The sequence below is a fragment of the Mirounga angustirostris genome, unplaced genomic scaffold (assembly GCF_029215605.1).
Source record: "Mirounga angustirostris isolate CCGP_5_RB_7025 unplaced genomic scaffold, mMirAng1.0.hap1 SCAF_7, whole genome shotgun sequence".
NCBI lineage: Eukaryota > Metazoa > Chordata > Mammalia > Carnivora > Phocidae > Mirounga > Mirounga angustirostris.
The window spans coordinates 40,464,568-40,486,971 of record NW_026991715.1 but is presented as its reverse complement, the minus strand read 5'-3'; positions in this window follow the sequence as shown (position 1 = coordinate 40,486,971).

Here is a 22,404-nt window from a genome sequence, read left to right as displayed (position 1 = left end):
TACACTAATGAATATTCCAGATGAATTCTACTGGATATTCCAAATTAATATTTTACTTTTATAATACATTTACATTTGCATTAGAAAATACTAGGATATAAATTCAATCAAAGGAATTCAAGAGTTGTACACTGAAAACTAGAAATCAGTGTTGAAAGAAATTAAAGATCTAAATAAATAGAAAGACATCCTACATTCATGGATCAGAAGATATAATATTGTTAAGATGTTAGTACTTGCCAAATAGATCTATAGATTCAATGTAATCTCAGTCAGGAAACAGCTGTATTTTTTTTGCAAAAATTGTTAAGTCATTCCTGAAACATACATGGAAATTTAGGGATCCAGAATAGCTAGCTAAAATTGTCTTGAAGAAGGAGAACCAAGTTGGAGGACTTACATTTTCCAAATTCAAAACTTGTTACAAAACTTTGGTAATCTAAACCGTACAGTCCTGGATTAAGAAAATGAAACAAGATGAAACCAGAGAGGGAGACAAACCATAAGAGACTCTTAATCTCAGGAAACAAACTAAGGGTTGCTGGAGGGAAGGGGGGGTGGGAGGGATGGGGTGGCTGGGTGATAGACATTGGGGAGGGTATGTGCTATGGTGAGCGCTGTGAATTGTGTAAGACTGATGAATCACAGATCTGTACCCCTGAAAAAAATAATACATTTTATGTTAATAATAAAAAAAAAAAGGATAGAGATCCATGCAATTGAATTGGGAGTCCAGAAATAAACCCTTACAACTATAGTCAACCAGTTTTCAGCAAGGGTGGCAAGCCAATTCAATGGGGGAAAGATTAGTCTTTTTAACAAATGATGCTGGGACAAATGCAAAAGAATGAAATTGGACCCCTACCACATACCATACGCAAAAATGAACTCTAAATGGATCAGGGAAATTAAATACTAAAAATATAAAACTCTTAGAAGATAACATAGGGGAATCTCTTCATGACAGTGGATTTGGTAATGATTTCTTGGCTGTGATACCAGAGCACATTGAATTGTACACTTTAAGTGGAATGAATTGATGATATGTGAATTATAGCTCAATAAAGCTGTTAAGAAAAAAATTACATATCTTGGTGATAATTATTATCACTTAATTTTCTCAGTTATATAGTATGTCTGATTAATTTGTTTCCAGGAAAGTTTCCTGAATTATAGCTTTTGGATATTGTTTTGAAGTGAAAGTCAGAATGTAATATTAAAAGTAAAGGATGTATTCAGATAAAGGAGGGGATCTATAGGTAATATATTACCATAAATTATATGGTACATATAAATTTGGACTCCTTATAGTTTTAAGATACAGAAACAAGAGTAAAAGTTGCTTAAAAATGGAAATTAATTAATAGCTGCAGTGTATTTTAAGGATAGCTGTAGCCAGACATTCACATCTGATCATCAGTTACCCATCTCTTTGCTCTGCTGTGTTTTCCTCTGTGGTCTTCTTTGTTGGGCATTTCCTTACAAGTTGTGGCCCTTTAGTGGTTTTTGGTTTGAACTAAAACGACTTAGCACCTCCATTGGAAAGAAAGCTTCTCCTTTCCAAATTTTCTCTGAATTATAAGATTTATTCTGACTGAACAAGGTGGAGCTACTTGGTTATCTGTGAGCCAAACAGGGATGTGTACTTAGACCTGCATTGTTCAATGTGGTCACTGGTAAATAGTTCTGACTGGTTTGACTAAGATCACATGCTTACATATGGGGTGAGGTGAAGGATGTTGGTCTCCAAGAAAGAAGGAAAAGGAAGTGGTCTCACCACTAGAAATGGCAGAGAAGCTGACTGGGCAAAAGTAACCCTTTTCCACAAAAGGAGCTTCTCCTAATATCATCATTTGTGGTCTTGCCACCATCTCTTTGAGGTAGGCAGAAATATCATGTATTCTTGTTTGATAAAAGAGAATCTGTGAATAAATTGTCCCCCAAATCTCCTAGATGGTAAAAAGTAGAATTGGATATATATATGGACTGGAGATATATATTAATATTACATTCTGACTTTTACTTCAAAACAATATCCAAAAGCTATAATTCATATATATATATATATGGACTGGAGATATTATATATACATTTTAGCAGCCAATTCCATTTGGCTTGTGTAAAAGGCTGCATAATAATTTTTAATTTTTAAAATTCCCTCGAGCTCAGTTGTCCACAATTGTTTCTTGAAATCTTTTGGTAAGTAACCAGCTTCTCAGCTAGTCAGAGATTTCCAGAGACTGTGCTACTTGAAAACCAGGACAGTCTACAACTTGGCTGGCTAGAAGCTCCAGAAACATGTCCTTTTCTGTCTTAGACTTTACACACCAAGAACATGAACTGCTTGCTGTTCTTCCCACATCTGTTCTTTCCTGTCTCCATACCTGTGGCCAGGAGGTTCTCTTTTGTTGAAATTTCCCCTTCTTTATTAGTCCAATTAGTTTTCATTTTTGTAGATGGGCTGCTATTTGCCTCTGCAGAGTTTTTCTGCCCCACTGCTGACAGGACTAGGTACCCAACCCATACTCTTCTCTGCAGGTCTCTGACTTAACATCTACCACATCCTCTTTTTCCACCGAGCACTGAGTTTCTTGCAAAAATGGATGGTAACTTGTTTTTCACTGATTCTCCAGGTTTCATTATAAAGCCTAGTACATAGTAGGCCCTCAAATCCTCAAAATTTTATATTGAATACATAAAAGACTAATCAAAGAAAAAAGTTATGGTGCAAGAAAATTAGATGATAAAAAAATTAGATCTAAAACTGTAAAAAATGTAAAGGTTTGGCCTGATAAAACAGGTTCATGGAAAGGTGACTTACTGATAAAACCTGGGAACAGTGATCCAAATAACAGATAAAGTATAAAGGACAAACCACTAGGTATCATTAGTATTTAAGCAAGAGAAAGAAGGAAAGAAAAAAACACTTAAATAATTTTTTTGACAGTAAAATGGATTATCTATTCAGAATCTGTCAGGTAGAAAGCTATCACTAGATGTTATCACATTTTCTTCAGTAAAAGGTTCACTCTTGTTTTGTAAATAATGACAGTTTTTGTTAGAATAGCACTTTAACATTTGAAAAGCTCTTGGGCCAAATCATCTAATTGTGTCATCCAGCAAACAAGTACTGAGGGCCTGTGAGTGACAATTACTATGGGAAGCACAGAGGGAAATCAGGCTGTCCTGCCTTCGAGGAACTTACAGCAGCCATAGGGCCGAGGTCAACAGTTCATCAGGAAAAGGCACTATAAGAGAGGTTATATGGTGGTCCAAAAGAGGCGATGAACACTCCTGGTGGGGAGGAGAGCGAAAGCTTTGTGGAGGGGATGCGTCCTGCAAGGTCAGTAAAGTGTGGCACAGAGACAAAGAAGAAAGAAAGGATATCCAACACTGAGAGAAATGCATTCACAAAGGCAAAAGTTGCAGAAATGGGAATGTGTCCACGGAACAATGGAAAATGCTTAGTAGCTACAAATCATTTGATACTCCTCTTACCCAGAGGTGCAGCCTGGGCAGCCTGGGAATGCAGAAAAGTGAGACTGTGAGACTTCTGAGGTTGGGTGGGAAAGGGTGATGTAGCTTCCCCCCTTTTTGCTGGAATACCACTGCATGGAGTCCTGCGCTGCCGTAAGAAGGCCATCTGTTTTGAGATGGTCATGCTGAGGAAGCCACGTGTAGGCATTCAGTTGACAGCCCCGCTGAGCTCGGGGCAGACAGTGTGAGTAGTCACCTTGTGAGGGAGCCATCTGTGACACCCAGGCCACCCGAGCCCCAGCTGACATCTCACTGCTACCACATGAAACCCCCACCAAGAAAGGCCTGGGTAGGCCCTTTCTGAATTCCTGACCTCTCAAAAACCAACAAAATAAATAAAGTGGACAAAATAAAATGGTAGTTTTCATAAATTTTGGAGCCTGGGGTAGGAGAGAAGTTTTTGTAGGTAAGAATCATAAATTAGGTGTTGTTTTTGCCATGCTAACATCCTTTCTTCTTATTTTGGTGGCAACAGTCTGATTTTTGTAGGTTACCCTATTATAAGCCATGTAGTTCAGGCTCGGCTGGCCCTGTCCACTTCTCCCTGGGTGTGCCTGCTTCATCACCCTATTCCCGTTAGGAACAGTGTTTGGTAAAGGGACGGGCCAGTGACCCAGGGTGGACCATTGTGATTTTTGCCTTGTGTTGAAATTAGTGAGAAAAAGATGCCCTCTTCCCAGGAGGTTGCAAAATAATTAGTAGGTAAACATGAAACAGCTAGGGGGCAAATTTGTTATTGACTAGGAAGAGCCTAATCAAGAGTATGTCACTATGGAGGAAAGCAAAGCAGAGGATGGTGAGAATCTGCTTCCCAGCCTTCAGATCTGGTTGTACCTGGTCTGCCCAGGGTTTTTTAGTTTCAGAGGCCAAGTTCTGTCTTTTGAGGAAGCCTGTTGGAGGGATGTTTAGGGACTAGCAGCTGAAAGATTCCTGCTGTTATAAGGAGGTAAGATCAACATCATGGAGGACTTTGTATCTTAGGCTGGTAAATTTGTACTTTATTGTTAATGATGGAGTCATATAATGATTTTAATGAGGATCAATACGATGAGATGTGCACTTCAGCAAGATAACTGTCTTCAGAGAGAGGGAAGGATTGATGGTGGTGCTTAGACTGGGAACAGGGAGATGGATTAGGAGGACCTAGTGTTAGTCTAGTGAGGACATCATCATGCCTGAACTAACCTAGCTGGTGGGAATGGAGACAAGGAGATCTGAGAGCTATTTAAGACATGGAATCAACAGAATTCAGAGACAGAGTGGGTGTTGGGACAGGGAAGAGGGAAGAAACAGGGATGTCTTTTAGATTTCTGGCTTATATACATGCTGGATGATGTACCATTAGGAAGAATATTAGCTCCACTTCGTGTCTGAGGACACCGAGACTCAGAGAAGTTAAATGACCCACCCAAGTTTGTGTACCCAGTAAGAGACACAGCCAAGCTGGTCTTCAGGCTTCAAGATTGCTGCCCTTTCAATTAGACCAGGCCACTTCCTGTGTTCAGGATGCTATGGGCATTGTGGTCCTGGGAAATGAAGTGCCTGGGGCTGCTTGTCAGTCAGCACATCAGGAGGAAGGTGCTTTCATGAATTTGGGGCCCCTTAGAGTATCTGTTTTGCTACCAAACCAAATGTCAGCAGCCGGGCATTTGTAGTACTCGGGCTTCCGTGGCTGACTTACCAGTGTTTGTGAAAGGTACAGCTGACTTGGTTCCAGGCTTCCTGCATTCCAGCTTCAGAGGCTGATGACGGATGCAGAAGCGTGAAGGGAGAGAAAATCTATTCCTTAAGATGGACTATTGATTGGTACTAAAGACCAAAAGGATGTGAATTTTTTTCTTTTCTTTTCTCTTTTCTTTTTTTCCTTCTCTTCTCTTCCTTTTTTCTTTTTCTTTCTTTCCTTCCTTCCTTCCTTCTTTCCTTCCTTCCTTCCTTCCTTCTTTCTTTCTTCCTTCTTTTCTTTCTTTCTTTCTTTCTTTCTTTCTTTCTTTCTTTCTTTCTTTCTTTCTTTCCCTTTTTTGAGTGTAATTGACATACAATTTATATTAGTTTCAGGTGTACAACACAGTGATTAGACAAGCATATACATTAGCCATGCTCACCACAAATGTCGCTACCATCTGTCACCCTACGACACTATTAATCAATACCACTGACCATACTTCTGCTTGGGTGTGACTTTTCAACAGCTACAATGCAGAAGAAGGGCAGGTAGTAAGGGCACACTTGAGCGGGAGTAAAGGCCTCATTAAGAAGAGGAAATTAGAAGAAAGTTAACAGGCCAGTTTAGTTTAAAGGCCAATATGAAGAGAATGTTTTGAACTTCATGGAAACGGCACCAGAGAAGGGGAGGCAGCAAGCTGAGTGATGAGTGCTGGTTCCCAGGCTTTTCTTCTTAGCTGCTAGGGGTGGAGCTCAGGCCCACCTGCCTTGAGCTGGGCTTCACATCTGAAAGGGAAGGCTGGGGGCATGGAGGTCAAAGTTCAGACTCTAAACTTGAACTTGACATGAATTCTCATTCTAGATCTACAGTTTGCTAGATATATAAACTTTGGCAAATGGTGTCAAGTCTCTAAGGCTCATTTTTCTCATCTATGATGTATAGACACTAATAGTGTAAGTCTCACATAATCCACCCAATAGTGATGCCCTTAGCTAGATGTTGTTAGGCCCTTAGGACTGGAGTAGAGAGAAAATGAAAAAAAAAAAAAAAATACACACTAAAAAATACTTTGCATGATTCTTTGGCTAATAAATGTTAGCTGTTAGTATTATGTTCGGCATCTTCATTCTTACTAATGACCTTAACAAATATCTTATAACTTCCAAGAACATAATTTCATTTTTATTGCATCAGTACTGTTATTAATCATAACATCAGTAACGTTAGTATCATCTTCTCCAGACGTCAACCACATGGATTCTCTACTTCTGAGATTTTCCCTTGTTTCTGCACTATAGAATGGGTGAAATTTTCAGGTGTTCTATATAGCGATTCATCAATTCTATACATTACTCGGTGCTCATCATGATGAGTGTCCTCTTTAATCCCCATCACCTATTTCACTACACTGGAGTTACAATAAAAAAAAACTTAGAAAGAATGGGTAAAATTGTAATGACCATATTATCTTTATCCTTGCCCAAGAAGATTCCATTTGATTCCACTGGGGTGCTATGTTAGGTGCTAAGGAGCTGCATAAGGTTATGCTGCAGGAGCTCACAGCGTGGTATAAACCAGGTAATAGAGATGTGATCTCATGCCATAATCCTAGGTTGAACGCTTTTTATGCAACCCAGAAGAATAATGGCTATTTTTAGGTACATGCCTAGCATAATGGTTGGTTCTTACAGGAATTTCTAAATCTGAAACTCATCCCTATATTCAAGTTTAGATTTCTTGGTCTCATTCTCCACAATTTAAAAACTACCTTAGCATACTTTATGTACAGATATATCTGCTCCTTCCTGGTTATATTTTTTAAGTCCTTTGCCCTCTTTGAGCCGCAGTGATCTCATCAGTAATACTTGGCACACGATGATTGCTATGAATGTTAAAATTGAGACGTGATGCACTCAGCCTAGTGCTTCTTATGTGGAATCTGCACAGTTGATGTTTGTTGACCATAAAACTTATTTAAACATGCAGTTACAAATGGCAGGCTTCTGCCAAAATGATCAGTGTAGATTTCATAGATGTCAGGTAGACAGGACAGCCAGCATTCTGTTCATTTGGAGAAGCAATAACTAAGGCTCGCAGAGGTTCAGTGGCTTGTAACCGGTTGCTCAACTAGTGAAGGAGGTGGAGGATTTTCTCCCAAGGCTCGGGGGAGAAGCGCGGGTGGTGGGGAGCTGGAGGGGCAGCCCCACTGGTACCCCCTCCCCCCCTGCCGTGGCCTTCTTTGTTACACGGGGATTTTGTAAAAAGATGACTCCTTGGATTTGAGAGAATGTGTAGGAGAAGAGGCCATTTCAAGGAACCAGGAGAGAGGCCATGTATGAGGCTGGGAAGAGAGAGCCGCTGAGGGGCACGCGCCCTGAGGAAAGACTGCAGTGGGAAATCCTCCCGCTTTGGATCAGGTCAAGTCGCGCTCAAATAGTCTCTCCTGCAATTCCTACCTGTGTGACTCTGTGCAAGTAGTTAACCTCTCTCAGCCTATTTTTTCAACTCTAAAAATGGAGATAAGAAGCCGTTATTGGATCATCACTGTTAGCACAAAATATCCCATGTTTTGTAAAGCTCTGGTCCAGTCCAGTTCCTTAGTGTACTTAAGTCCCTAAACCTGATTATGGTTACTGCTGCTGTTGCTATTTTCAAGCACGCCAAGGTAAACATTTCCCCTGTGGAATCAGACGGCTTGAATGGGAGTTACCTGACCTGGAGGGATTTCAAAACATTGACAAAAGACTGTTTTGAAACTAGGAAGAGTTTGGCAAAGTGTGAAAATCAATCCATTAAGTTTTGGGCTCTTTTGAGCAAGAAGGTGATGGAGGTGGCAGGTACCTGCAGCCCATCGCTGGTCTGTTTTCAGTCCCAAACCCAGGCTGGGCCTAAAGTGAAGGACAGAAATAGGGCGGCTGGTGACGGAGTTTCAGAGATGAGGTGGAGGTCAGAAATGTCTGTTGTAAATTGCTAATAAATTGCTAAAAAAAAGGATCAATTAGTGAAGATGAATTTTTACCTTTTGAAGACTCAGAAAGGCCCTAAATTATGAAACATACATTGGAGATGAGGGGACAACTGATTGGAGGCCTGTCATTCTATCCTCATTGAATTTTATGTCTAACTTTCTGTGCAGAGCTGGGGACATTTGCTAAGTTTCATTCTTACTGGATTGTGATATACATGGGATTGTTTCGAGTTTTATTCTATCTTTATAATGTTTCAATCTGTTATTTGTGTGTGACCTTGCACAAGTTGCTTGAGTAATCTGTGCCTCAATTTACTTATCGGCAAAATGGCGATATTAATAGTAACTTGTTGGGACACCTGGGTGGCTGAGTTGTTAAGCGTCTGCCTTTGGCTCAGGTCATGATCCCAGGGTCCTGGGATCGAGCCCCACATCGGGCTCTCTGCTCAGCGGGAAGCCTGCTCCTCCCTCTCCCACTCCCCCTGCTTGTGTTCCCTCTCTCACTGTGTCTCTCTCTGTCAAATAAATAAATAAAATCTTAAAAAAAAATAGCAACTTGTTTGTAGCTGGTTTGAGAGGATTACATGAAATTGCTTTGCAAAATGATTAGACTGTTGTCCGGCATTGACTATGCGATCGGTAAGTAGTAGGTCACTTTTTCATGTTGCTGTGTCAGGAAGATAACTGAGCTTTAGTATAAGCCCGTGTACAATCCCCTGTGGGTTGCATTGATTACCTGCTTGCTGCTTCCCTGCCACACATTTAAAAAGAAAAGATGTGAGTTATGGAGGTGCCTTAGCAAGGAGGAGAAAGGAGCAAGGAGGAGAAAGCTGGTACTGGGCGATGGCCTTTAGGGGTGAGACTCCAGGCAGAAGGGGTAGGATGGCAACTATTAAGAAAACAGATATGTCAAAAAAAGTGGGTCTGAGGGTTTTTCGAGTGGGAAAGTGACCCCATGCGAGTTTAGTGTTGGACCTCAGAGGCTGTAAGGTCTACTCTGAGCCCCCTCTCCCTTCTGATGTGTAAAGAGCTACTTGAAACACCCCTTGTGGCAAGTGGCATAGTAGCCTCTTTATTTATTTGAATAATCTTAATTTTTTTTTAAATTTGAGCATAGTTGACACACAGCATTACGTTAATTTCAGGTGCACAACAAGAGTGACTCACCTCTGCTGTGTGTTATGCTGCGCTCGCCACACGTGTAGTTCCCATTTGCCACCACATGATGCTATTACCATATCCCTGACGGTGGTCCCTATGTGTCTCCCACTCCCCTGCACCCATTCTGCCCATCCCCCACCCCCATCCGTCTGGCAAGCACATTCTTTCTCTGTATTTAGAGGTCTGATTCTGCTTTTTGAGTCAATAACCTTTTTCTTTTTTTTAAGAATGAGTTTACAGAAAGATTGCCAACACAGTACGCTTTGCACTCCATTTCACCTACTATTAGCATTTTACTTTAGCGTGGCACCTTAATCATAGCCAATGAACCAGTACTAATGTTACTGTTAACTAGACATCAGACTTTATTTGTATCTTATTAGTTTTTCTCCCTAATGCCCTTTTCTGGGTCCAGGATCTCATTCAGGACACTACATTACACTTAATTGTCATGTCTCCTTAGGTTCCTCTGGGTTGTGACTGTTTCTCAGACTTGCCTCGTTTTTGGTGATCTGGACAGTTTTGAGGAAGACTGGTCTGATATCCAATAGGATGTCCTTTTTACTGGGAGTTGTCTGATGTTTTGCTCATAGTGGGAATGGAGTTATGGGATTTTTGGAGGAATAGCACAGAGATAAAGAGCCATTTCATCACATCATATCAAGGGTACATACTATCAACGTGACTTACCACTGTTGAAGCTGACCTTGAGCATCTGGCTGAGATAGTGTTTGTCAAGTTTCTTTACTGTAAGGCTCCTCTTCCCCTCTTTCCATATTGTGCTCTTTGGGAGAAAGTCCCCAAGTGTAGCCCACACTTGAAGAGTGGGAAAAACATCTTTTGTGATAAGATGGCAGTAATATTGACCACAATAATAAGAATATTTGTGGATGTGTATTAAGGGCATATTACATGCTGATGGTTACATTAAATCATTCTTGCATATTAACTCATGTCACCCTTGTAACAGCCATGAGGAGAGGCCAAGGCTCAGAGCAGTGACCTGCCCAGTGTCACCCAGATAGAAACTGCAAGGGCTGAGTCTCAGATGCTAACGTCTCTGATTGGCTCCCTGCTGCTCTCAGTAGGATTTCTGATCTGTCCAGTCTGGTGTCTTCTACCCAATGAATCAGAGTCTCAGATATTCTCAATAATTAAGCATTCATCTTACTGGGTTTGTGTCTGAGTTTGGTGTGTGTCCTTGTCTACTCCCCAGGCCTCTGGTGCCTCTGACGAGGCCTCTCAGATATCCGAGGGCGAACCTTGGTCCCACCAGCCCTGAGCCCTCCACATGGCTTGGAAGTCAGCTGGGCCTTCCCTCCCAGCCAGGCCGACACACGGGCCCATCCTTCCACAAGCATACAATTTGCGACAGTGTCGTCTTTTGTCAGCTTTTATCTTCTATCCCTGGTGTTCTTTTGCAGTATGGAATATTTGGCAGCTTTAGTCTTTTTTTTTTTTTTTTTAAGACTAGCTGCATTTCTATTAAGTTCTAGAATCCCTTGAGAGAAAAGAGATAAGGTTTGCCTTGTGAAAATGCTGCAGCGAATATCCACGGAAACAAATCTTTGTACGCTATTAATGACTTTCTGATTATCTTGTGTTTTTATCATCTGTTCCCCTCTGTTTACAGGGGTAATTGAGAATCAACAGCAGCCTTCACGGAGCAAAGACAATCTCTCACTGAAGGTACGCATTCCACCTGTCCCGGGTTATCTCTGGCAGGTTCCTCATCTTTCAGAGCCTCGGGTGACACCTAAGATCAAAAAGCCTTCTGTGTTTTGTTTATTATAAAACATGAATTGGTGATGATAATGGAGATTGCCAGATAAGACACGAATAAGGAAGAGAACTTGGGTTCTGAGACGAGACACCTGGTCCTGTGCAGTGCCTGGTTCACTCTGTGACTCTAACAGAGTCCCCTCTCTGTTCCTGTGCCCGTCACGTGTGACGCCTAATCCCTTCCTGGGAGAGAGATGGCCGCTAGGAGGGAGACCAGACTTCTAAGGCATGGGTGGCCCTTTTGAGTATTAATGCTACCGAGACAGGAGTATCAGCGTTGCTTGTAGTTACAGCTCAGACAGCTAAGAAAACAAAAAAGCATCCTCCAGAAGAGAATAAGATGCCCTACTTGGGGATTAAAAGGGGAGGGGCTTCATCAATAATGTAGTTACTTCTTGACCATTGCAGTTTGTGTATTACTAGAATGATGTTTACAGGTCTGACCCAGGTTCTTGCGCTGGGGCAGGATTCATCTTGTGTTTCCCAGAAAAATAGCATGGCTTGTAAATGAGTGAAATTCTCTGTTGAGGAAAGGCCACAGAGCTCCCAGAGCCATGCCGGGAAGTCAGAGTTGCCGAGCCAGAACTGCCCTTAATTGCCACAGCTGCAAGAAGGAAAAGCTCCAGTTTCTGGGGAAATGAATGTTTAATGATACGGGAGGGACTTGAAAGAGTAGTTCAGGAGGCAACAAATACTCCACAAAGGCAAGTTCTCCGCCCCCCCCCCCCCCCGCCGCCCCCGCCCCACTCTGGTTTCTCCTTCTGTTTCAGAGAGATCCATTGACGCCAGGTGACCTGGCCCCCTCCCCACTCCCCTAGGCATCTTTCACTTCCAAATTTTGCAGTCTTTGGTTGGATGGGGGATTCTGACTTCAAGCCCCTCTGTTGGCTATTCTACTAGGGTTTCAGTTTGGACCAGCTCATGAACTTCATGGGTGTGGATATGGTACTCACCCACACCCACAGTAATACCAGCACAATACGTGGCTGACTTCACACTTGGACAGCCCACATGCTTCCCATGCCTTACTTACTTTTACACAAGCATCCCCAAAGCCTTGAGGGAAAATAACCAGAGAGGGGAGAGCAGAGTTGTGGAGGTTAGGAGAGAAGGAAGGAAAGAGGGAAAACGTGCTCTGTAGTATCGGGATCAGGGTTTGAATCACGACACCCTGAGCGTTTGAAAACACATACTTTGATCTTGTTGTTCTGTACAGCCTCCTTTTTAATCATGTCATGGCTCATCTCAAATGCGTAGGCAAAGTCCAGTTGTCATAGATAGTCAGAAAGTCAGAAGAGAAATGACTTGCACAAGGTCTGCCAAATCATCGGGGCCCAGAAGAGAAAAGTATGCTTTCTGGAGTGAGGAGTTCTGCAGGAGCCACTTCTCTCATATTCCTCAGTGACTGGAACCATCTCCCACCCTGCTACAGACATGCATCTCGAGAGGCATGCCCAATGCCTGGAGCACAAGTTAGGAGCGGGAATGGTGTGCATTCAGACCTGAGCTCTGCCATTTCCTCGTGGCAGCCCTGTTAGGTCTCCCAAGTTCTCTGCTTTCTGGTGGATGATAAGGCCAGCCCTGCAGGGACACTGTAAGTGTGGCCTGCAATCCGCTGTGACTTACAAGGAAAATCACATAGATTCACTGCTGGGTTTTTGTTGTTTGAATGGAGTACGAACTCTAAGAGGAAGACTGGGATTGCCGGGTCCAACGAGATGGACATTTTAGAGGCTGCAGGGAGAAGGGCATAAGGGTAGACACCCAGCAACAGGACAGGCAAGCAGAGAAAACTCAGAGAACTGAGATGCTTCCTGGTGGCCTTACTTTAAGTTTGACTGTAGGGAATAGGGTGTAGTGCTTTAGGAAACCTTCTGTAAAAACCCCATTAATTACTAATGCTTTTGCCATTGTGTGTGTATGTGTGTGTGTGTGTGTTGTGTTGTGTGTAATAGTAAGGGAAGCCGTGGGCTTCTGAGGCAGGACAAGGCTCCAGGCAGGCATGAGGAGAGAGGAGTCGACACAGGAAGTCTGATCGTGGCCTGCATAACACGTGCACCGCCCTGACACAGAGCATGTGCTCAGGAAACGTTAGTCAATATTACTGTCATCCTCAGTGTATGGTCCTGAGTCAGAAGGATTCAGTAACTGCAGACATTCCATGGTTCTCTTTTTAATAGATGCAGAGAACACTCAACCAGATATTTACCAAGCTTACCGAATTTACCAAGCTTAGGTGCAGGGGTGGAGATAGATGAACATCTGCTTCTACATCTGTCCGTCTCCATAGCCACACTCTTATACACAGACCTAAAGTGCCTTTGAGGAATTGACAACCTGGATGTGGAGAGACTGATGCAATCAGGGGGAGACAGTGAGAATCAGAGGAGGAGCACTGATATCCAGTGTCTCAGGCAGAGAGGACTCTGGAGTGGCTCTTATCCTCAGTCATGCTGGGCAGCCTTCTGAAATCTCCTCATCTCACATGATAAAGCCAAACTCTTTCCATGGACTCTGAGGTCTGTATTACTGGCTCTTGGTGACCTTTATGACTTCTTCTATCTGTGTCCCCCTCACACCCTCCATTCCAGCCCCCTTGGCCTGCTTCCTGTTCTGTTTTTAGAATAGAACCAGAGGTAATCCCCGATTACCTCTGCTTCAGAACCTTCGCACTTGCTGTACTTTGTCTGCAGCAACTTTCCCTCCATGTCGAAACAGCTTACTCTCTCACTTCTTTTAGAATCTGCTCAGATGTCACCTTATCAGAGGCCCTTCCTTCCCATGATCTAACACAGGTGGCTTGAGCCCCATCACTCTACACCTTATCCTGCAGTTTTTCTTCACCGTCTTCATCCCTTTCAGACCAGTTCTTTGCTTGTTGTTTTCTGTCTGCCTTCCCCACCAGGATGAAACCCCTGTGTGAGCAGGCAGTCCTTTTTCTGCCAAGCCAGTAGCTTCCAGAACAGTGCCATTTAGATGTTTTGACCACATTCCACAGCAATACCCTGAACCTACAATCAGGGAGGTTATGTAAAATTGAAAAAAAAAAAAGTCACGAAGCAATATTCTTACTATCTGTGATGCACAGTGATATTTTCTCTTCTCTTTTATTCTATTTCTTTTTAAGAATGTTGGCCATGACCCACCAATGGGTTATAAACCACAGACCTAGAATAATTCCCGGAATATATCAGGCACTCAAACAGTAGATGTTGAAGGTTTGTGAAAATGATTATATGCTGCTAATACTGTTTAGAGAAGCCATTCTCCAATGACAGGAGTAAAGGTGTCTGCTGGTGGATGACAAGCTTTGGGGACAGAAGGTCCCCCACGTCTGGTTGGCACAGAGGCTTAATAGGGACAAGCCCAGATATCTTGGAAAAGGAACTTGAACCCCGATTCTCTAACATCAGACACATGAAAAGCTCTTTTGTTAACTCCCACATTGGTAATAACTGGTTTCTGCATAAATGGCTTAAATTTACAAACTTTGAAGGGTTTGACAGGGTTTATTTCTTATTTTATCTTTATCGGTGGATCTGAAATGTTAGCTGCATAAAATAGTCTCTTATTAAAAGCAGGCTACTTTTGTTCCAGTTACTAAAAAACAAATGCAAAAACAAAGCAAGAAAAATCCTTTTGAAAGAAGGTGCCTATTAATGAGCTTAATTTAGTAGACTCACTAATTAATATGGAGTGAATCCTTGTTAATCCCATAGGTTAATAGTGGTACTAGATTAAGTCAATTTTTAAATACTCCTAACTATAAGAAAAGCTACTTAATAACATCCTCTCAGAAAAAAAAGGAAACAATACCACATTAGCTGTCTACATCGAATGTAAACTTCATTCTATTTTCAGAGACATTTAAAATGTGAAAAAAGTGTACCTTATGGAGGAAGTACAGTAACTCACGTTTATTGAGTGCATGCCAGGCCATGCTCTAAGTACTTTATATACATTAATCCTTTTACAATATTGTGAGACCGATAATTGTTTAGGAATGTTTGGGCTGCAAATAGTAGGCTGAACCACTTTAACTGCTTGGAATGGAAAAAGTCACAGATGCTCTTAGAACCTGGGAGCTGTAACTAATGTCTATTTCATTCACAGGCCTTACTAACAAGTAAGCACCCCATTGGCCTAGCCTGGTCTTTGAGGGCTCTCAAAGTCCGTCGGACGCTGGTCCATCCCCCCCTTACCCCCCCCCGGCCAAAGTGTATAATTCAGAAGGAATCATCTCCAAAATAGAGCTGACAAGTAATGAGCAGGAGAAGGAGGACCAGGCACTGGGCAGATCAAAGCAATAGACAATCGGCCCCGTGGTCTGCGCCTGGCTCCTGGCTGGTCACATCTGATTCGTTAACAAGAACAAAAACTTCCATTTATTGAGCAACTACCATGTGCCAGAAATTGTGTGGGATACTTTAAGCCCATATTTCTTTAATCTTCACAAACTAGATGTTTACTGTCCACGTTTTTCAGTGGAGCAAATGAGATTCATTCCATGCGGATATCTATGAGGAATTCATCAGCGAGTCATTTCTTGGCAGCTCTGAACATGTCACCGCATCCCACGTCCCCATCTTTCTTCCAGGAAAGTCTTCTTTTAACTGTGCGGGTGCTTTTCTTTGGCGTTGTAGAATTAGTGCATCAAGATAGCATTTCTTGGGAAAATGGATGACATTATTTCCTCAAGGAACAGTCATTGACACAAACTTAACACCTCTTTGCTCTTCCATCTATTTCTAAAAATCTTCGGGGCGCCTGGGGGGCTCAGTCCTTAAGCGTCTGCCTTTGGCTCAGGTCATGATCCCAGGGTCCTGGGATCGAGCCCTGCATCGGACTCCCTGCTCTGCGGGAAGCCTGCTTCTCCCTCTCCCACTCCCCCTGCTTGTGTTCCCTCTCTCGCTGTGTCTCTCTCTGTCAAATAAATAAATAAAATCTTAAAAAAAAAAAAAAATCTTCAGTATCTGTGCCGACGTAGTGCCGTCCCAAATTTCCATACTGTCTAATTCAATAAAGGCCACAGCAATAGCAGCTCTGTGAGGCGGGGAATAAGTAGAAATTTTATTATTTAGTCCTGAAGTAAAGACCCATGAAATCCATTCGACTGACGTTCAAATACAATAAGTGAACACAGCATTTTAATAATTCACATGAAGTTCTCAGGTGCTTTGTCGGTGAGAATAATTAACACCCCCGCATCTGTGCACTTGGCAAGCTTCTCCCACAGCCTTCTGATCCGAATTGTGAAAACACATTACCGCAACCTTCTTGCCGACACAAGGCCGTAAAATGCGTCAGTAGGATTCTAGGCTTTGGGCTAATATTAGCATCTGCCTCTGTGGATCCTCCTCATTCCTTCTGCAGCCCACAGTGGCGGGGTTCTGTGTTATTGCCACGGGTCTTAGGAAAGAACTCATTGCTTTGCCCCAAGGCTGCTCGGTTTCCATTACTTTCCATTTTCTGATGGAACATGAGGAGACTGAAGAAGGACATAATTGAATTGTCAATTCATAAATGATCTGGCCTTGCCAAAGAGAAAATCCTGCCAAACTGAATGACTTATTATTCTCATGTCCCATCACCTCTTCCAGCCTTAGTCTTTATTTAAGCCTCTTCTCCACCTGTCATGACTTTTCCTTTTTCCCTGGAGGCCTTGTTAAAACACAGATTCCTGGGCTCCAGCCTGAGAAATTCTGATTTAGTAGGTTAGGAACGGGGCTCAAGATTTTGCATTTCTAATAAGCTGCCAGGGGATGGTGATGCTCCTGGTCCAAGACTGTAATTTCAAGTAGGCTTGCTATTGCATAGGTTATAAGGATGATTAAAATGCTTGGGGAAGTCCATTCTGGATTATGGTTTTAAGAAGAGGATTTTTATTTATTTATTTTTATTTTTTACTTGTTTATTATTCTTTTCTTCTTGGGAATTTTAACACTATTTTGGTTCATTGAATCTCGTATCCTTGTTTAAATTAACAACTCATTATATTAATAGCACAAGTGCCAACAAAGTATAATCTATTAATTAAGTTCCATGAGACAGGGATTTTGTTTGTTCAACTCCCTATCCCCAGGGTCTAGAATAGTAGAAGGCACACAATAGTCATTCAATAAATATTTGTTGCACAAATGGGCAAAACTGTGATGGGTTTTAGCCAGTAGATGGGCTTTAAACCTGGCTTCACGTGATATATTTGACTAATATCCAAGAAGAGGATTTTTTTTTTAATATTTTTTTTATTCTTATGTTAATCCCCATACATTACATCATTAGTTTTAGATGAAGTGTTCCATGATTCATTGTTTGTGCATAACACCCAGTGCTCCTTGCAGAATGTGCCCTCCTCAATACCCACCACCAGGCTAACCCATCCTCCCACCCCCCTCCCCTCTAGAACCCTGTTTGTTTTTCAGAGTCCATCGTCTCTCATGGTTCGTCTACCCCTCCGATTTCCCCGGCTTCATTCTTCCCCTCCCGCTACCTTCTTCTTCTTCTTTTTTTTTCTTAATGTATATTGCATTATTTGTTTCAGAGGTACAGATCTGAGATTCAACAGTCTTGCACAATTCACAGCGCTTACCAGAGCACATACCCTCCCCAGTGTCCATCACCCAGTCACCCCATCCCTCCCACCCCACCCCCCACTCCAACAACACTCAGTTTGTTTCCTGCGATTAAGAATTCCTCATATCAGTGAGATCATATGATACATGTCTTTTTCTGTTTGACTTATTTCACTCAACATTTACCCTCCAGTTCCATCCACATCGTTGCAAATGGCAAGATCTCATTCCTTTTGATGGCTGCATAATATTCCATTGTATATATATACCACATCTGAAGAGGATTTTTTAAAAAATGAGATGTCACCCTTCTGGAGGTGTCAATGAAAACTTACACACCCATGCAAATGTGCAACATATCCCTTCCTAAGCTGAAGTAATTATAAGTGAACTAAGACCATATGATGTGAGGATGCTGTAGAGAGGAAGAGAGGAAAAGCAAAGGTCAACATGGGGACATGGGATGCAGTGGCATGTTCAGAGCTGCCAAGAAATGACTTGCTGATGAATTCCTCATAGATATTTGCATGTGATGAATCTCATTTGCTTCTCAGAAAAATGTGGACAGTAAACATCTCATTTGTGAAGATGAAAGAAATATGGGCTTGGGGTGTCCCACACAATTTCTGGCACGTTGTAGTTGCTCAATAAGGAGTAATCCCAGAAGGCATCTCCAGAAAAATGGTGACACCGTGCTTCCATTTTCAGGATTGCAGAAGAGATAGGTGACAAAGCTTACAACCCATCTGCACTTGGGGATCTAATATGAGATCTCCAATCCCGGGACCCCTAAAGGGCAATAGCTTCAAACAAAGAGAGAATGAGAAATAAACCCACTGCTCAGGATGGAACAGCACTGAATGAAGGGGATAAACAGCATATGCAAACATTTCTCTCAGATTTCATAACTCCATGTTGGTTCTTCTGTGAGTTTGTAGTGAAATTCACATTGTCTGTAGGGTAAAAAATACCTCAAAATGAGAATGTGATTTAAAAAGTCCCAAATTTTTAATATCCCCAGGTGCTTACAAGAAGAAATGCACTTTTTCTCTGAAGGAATGCAACCTCAAGTCAAGCTCTCCTCAAATTCCTACAGATGAACTAGCAAGGAACATGAATTCACAGCTAAACACACATGTACACATGTACATGCATGAAACATACATGGAAATAGGACAACGTGAGAAGAACCAGAAGAAATAGCAAGTGGCAAAATAATATTTGCAAAGACCTAAGTAATTTTGGAATTATAAGTAAAGCAAATAAGAAAAGAACTCCTTCTAGTATGTTTAAAGAAAAAGTGGTTGAATGAATCATCTTTGTGTTTCCCAATTACTTGCATATAGTAGTAATTACTCAAGTAATATTAGTTGATAGAAGGCCAAAAAAAGATACCTGCTTATGTAGTAGAGATTATCAAAATTAAATGCTTCAGGAATGTTGGGAGATAGGAGTCAATTACGTTCTCCTGGCAACAATCAATTGGCATCAAGGAGTACCTTACCCCTAGAAATTATGAGGTTAGTAATCCAAAACCCTCTCTGAGCCTGCTAGAGGAGCTCTTCTTACTGATCCCTTCACAAAGTTAAATATTTAAGGGAAGTTCTGAAGGGTCTAGGCTCTTTGCTAGCCCTGGGCACATGGGCTTTTAGACTCTACCATAAGCTGCTCAGTCACTTGGCAGTGGAAGAGCAAGGATGGATGCTGCCTACATATATGAGAAATCCCAAACTTTGTAATTGTTAAAAATAGGACATTTTTTCTGAGATTGACTATAGAGATAATTTAGGCCAAAATCTTTAAACTGGGATCCACAGGCATTTGGGGACCCATTACTGGGTCCCCAGGGGATCTGTGAACTTACCTATCAAAAAATTTACATATTTCTGGGGAGAGGATCCAGAAATATTATTAGTTTCAGAGGGGCCCATGGCTCCAAAAAAGATTATAGAAAGATTAATTTTTAAAAGATTTTATGTATTTATTTGAGAGAGAGAGAGAAAGAATGAGTGAGAGCTCAAGAGCACCGGAAGGGAGAAGCAGACTCCCCGCTGAGCAAGGGATCATGACCTGAGCCAAAGGCAGATACTTAACTGACTGAGCCACCCAGGTGCCCCTAGAAAGATTAATTTTTATATGTTTTCCCTTTTTATTTTATTTTTTTCCAAAAAAGAACCAAATGGAAATTTTTTTTTTTTAAAGATTTTATTTATTTATTTGAGAGAGAGAATGAGATAGAGCATGAGAGGGGGGAGGGTCAGAGGGAGAAGCAGACTCCCCGCAGAGCAGGGAGCCCGATGCGGGACTCGATCCTGGGACTCCGGGATCATGACCTGAGCCGAAGGCAGTCGCTTAACCAACTGAGCCACCCAGGCGCCCCCAAATGGAAATTTTATTTTATTTTTATCGAATGTGACCAATTGATTTTTTTATAATTTTTTTATTATGTTACGTTAGTCACCATACAGTACATCATTAGTTTTTAATTAATTTATTTTCTTCTGATGAGTGTTCCATGATTCATTGTTTGCATATAACACCCAGTGCTCCATTCAATACGTGCTCTCTTTAATACCCATCACCAGGCTAACCCATCCCCCTACCCTCCTCCCTTCTAGAAACCTCAGTTTGTTTCTCAGAGTCCACAGTCTCTCATGGTTTGTCTCCCCCTCTGATTCCCCCCCTTCACATCATTAGTTTTTGATTTTGTGTTCCATGATACATTGTTTGCATGTAACACCCAGTGCTCCATGCAATATGCACCCTGCTTAATATCCATCACAGGGGTCACCCATCCCCCCCCACTCCCCTCCCCTCTAAAACCCTCAGTTTGATTCCCGGAGTCATAGTCTCTCATGGTTCGTCTCCCCCTCTGATTTCCGCCCCTTCATTTTTCCCTTCCTTCTCCTAATGTCCTCCATGCTATCCCTTATGTTTTCCCTTTTTAAAAAATTGGGGACCTGAGAGCTAGAAAGCTAAAATGATTTGCCCAATGTCACAACTTGATGTGTACATCTGCTTTCTTAGTGCCAGCCATATATATCTCAGGGGATAAGTCTGTCCATTCAAAATTTGTGTCTTTGGTTAAGGCACCTAGAGAGTGGGTCAGGAGTATATCCAATATCAATATCTCTCTCAACAGATGGGAGTATCTCTGAAGTTTTCCAAACTTCCTCAGTAACTTGCCAGTCTGAAACTTACTCATATAGAACGTTTCCATTTCCTTCTTTGCAAGGACATTACTGCACAGATGCAAATTTCTCCATTATACTTGGAGTATTCTACCTCAGGCATCCAACCCACACCCCAGACAGATCCTAAATCTCCATCCTCCAACAGACACATCCTTCTGTTGGTATTTGCACAGGGAACCAAAACAAGGGTTTGGCTTTGGCGGTTTTTCAGATTTGGTCAGACGACTCTGAAATGCATATTGAGGCTGCTGAGAAGCAATAATTGCCTTCCCCAAAGAGTCATAATCATCAGGCTTACAATTAGCATTAGAGATACCTTAAAAGACAAGCAGCTTTCCCATAGATCTCTTTGCAAGTGGGGTTTGGTAAAAAGAGCATGGATTGGGTATGCTTTTATGTACAACCTAGGCATTGGAAAAGGTCCTCGTTTCATTGAATAGCTGATGAAAAATTTCTGTGCCATAGAGTTCATATGTGGTTTGTCCACTGAGCACTTAGAACTGAAAATAAACATATGTGATCCACTATAGAAGTAATAATACTACTTACCTCACACAGCATTGTTGCAAAGGGGTGAATAACTTATAGTGCCTGAACCTTCCCTCAGGCCAGGACTGACTTTTAGTTAACTTTATATCCAGGGTCTACCAGTTGCCATTTATGCAAGTCTGGCTGATTTACTGAACTTCCTTGGGCATCGCTTTCATGATCTGTAGAATGGGAACAATGGCAGTACCAATCTCATTAGAATCATGAGGTTTAAATGAGGTACTAAGTGTAATGTGCTTAGAACAATTATTTAAGTTTTCAGTCACTATTATTGAGGCACCTGGGTGGCTCAGTCAGTTAAGCCTCTGCCTTCGCTCAGGTCATGATCCCCAGGGTCCTGGGATCAAGCCCCACATCCGGCTCTCTGCTCAGCCGGAAGTCTGCTTCTCCCTCTCCCTCTGCCTGCCGCTCCCCATGCTTGTACTTGCTCTCCCTCTATCAAATAAATAAATAAAATCTTAAAAAATATATTATTTTTATCATAACCATTACAATTCATGCTCACAATGCCTATTATTGGCCCTGATATTCATAGACGATCAATGGTATTTTTAAAATTAGTAAATATTGAATAACCAGGTTGGCGCCTGGAACAGAATAGGTGCTCAGTAAATGTGTTTTGACTGAGTGGGTGAGCGACTACAGTGTTTGGTGCATGGTAGGCACTTAAAAACTGTAGGTAAGGCTGAACCTGGCTGAGGTTATTCTGAAGGCCCTGTCTCCTCCTGCCCACCCTTGGGGGTCTAATCCTCCCTCAGAGACACCAGTGACAGTAGGACACTTGAAAACTACCCAGGCAGCCCTGCTCTCAGCCCTGCCTTCATCAGTGGGACGCCTTTTGGCAAAATGGAAGGGCACACCTGCTGCAAATAGGGAAGAGGAGCACGATATATGGTCCCACGAGGGAAAGGGAAAACTAACCCTGTGGTGTCGGCAACCCCAAAGCCCGGATGAAAGGTGCCTGGTGGATTTCTCTCC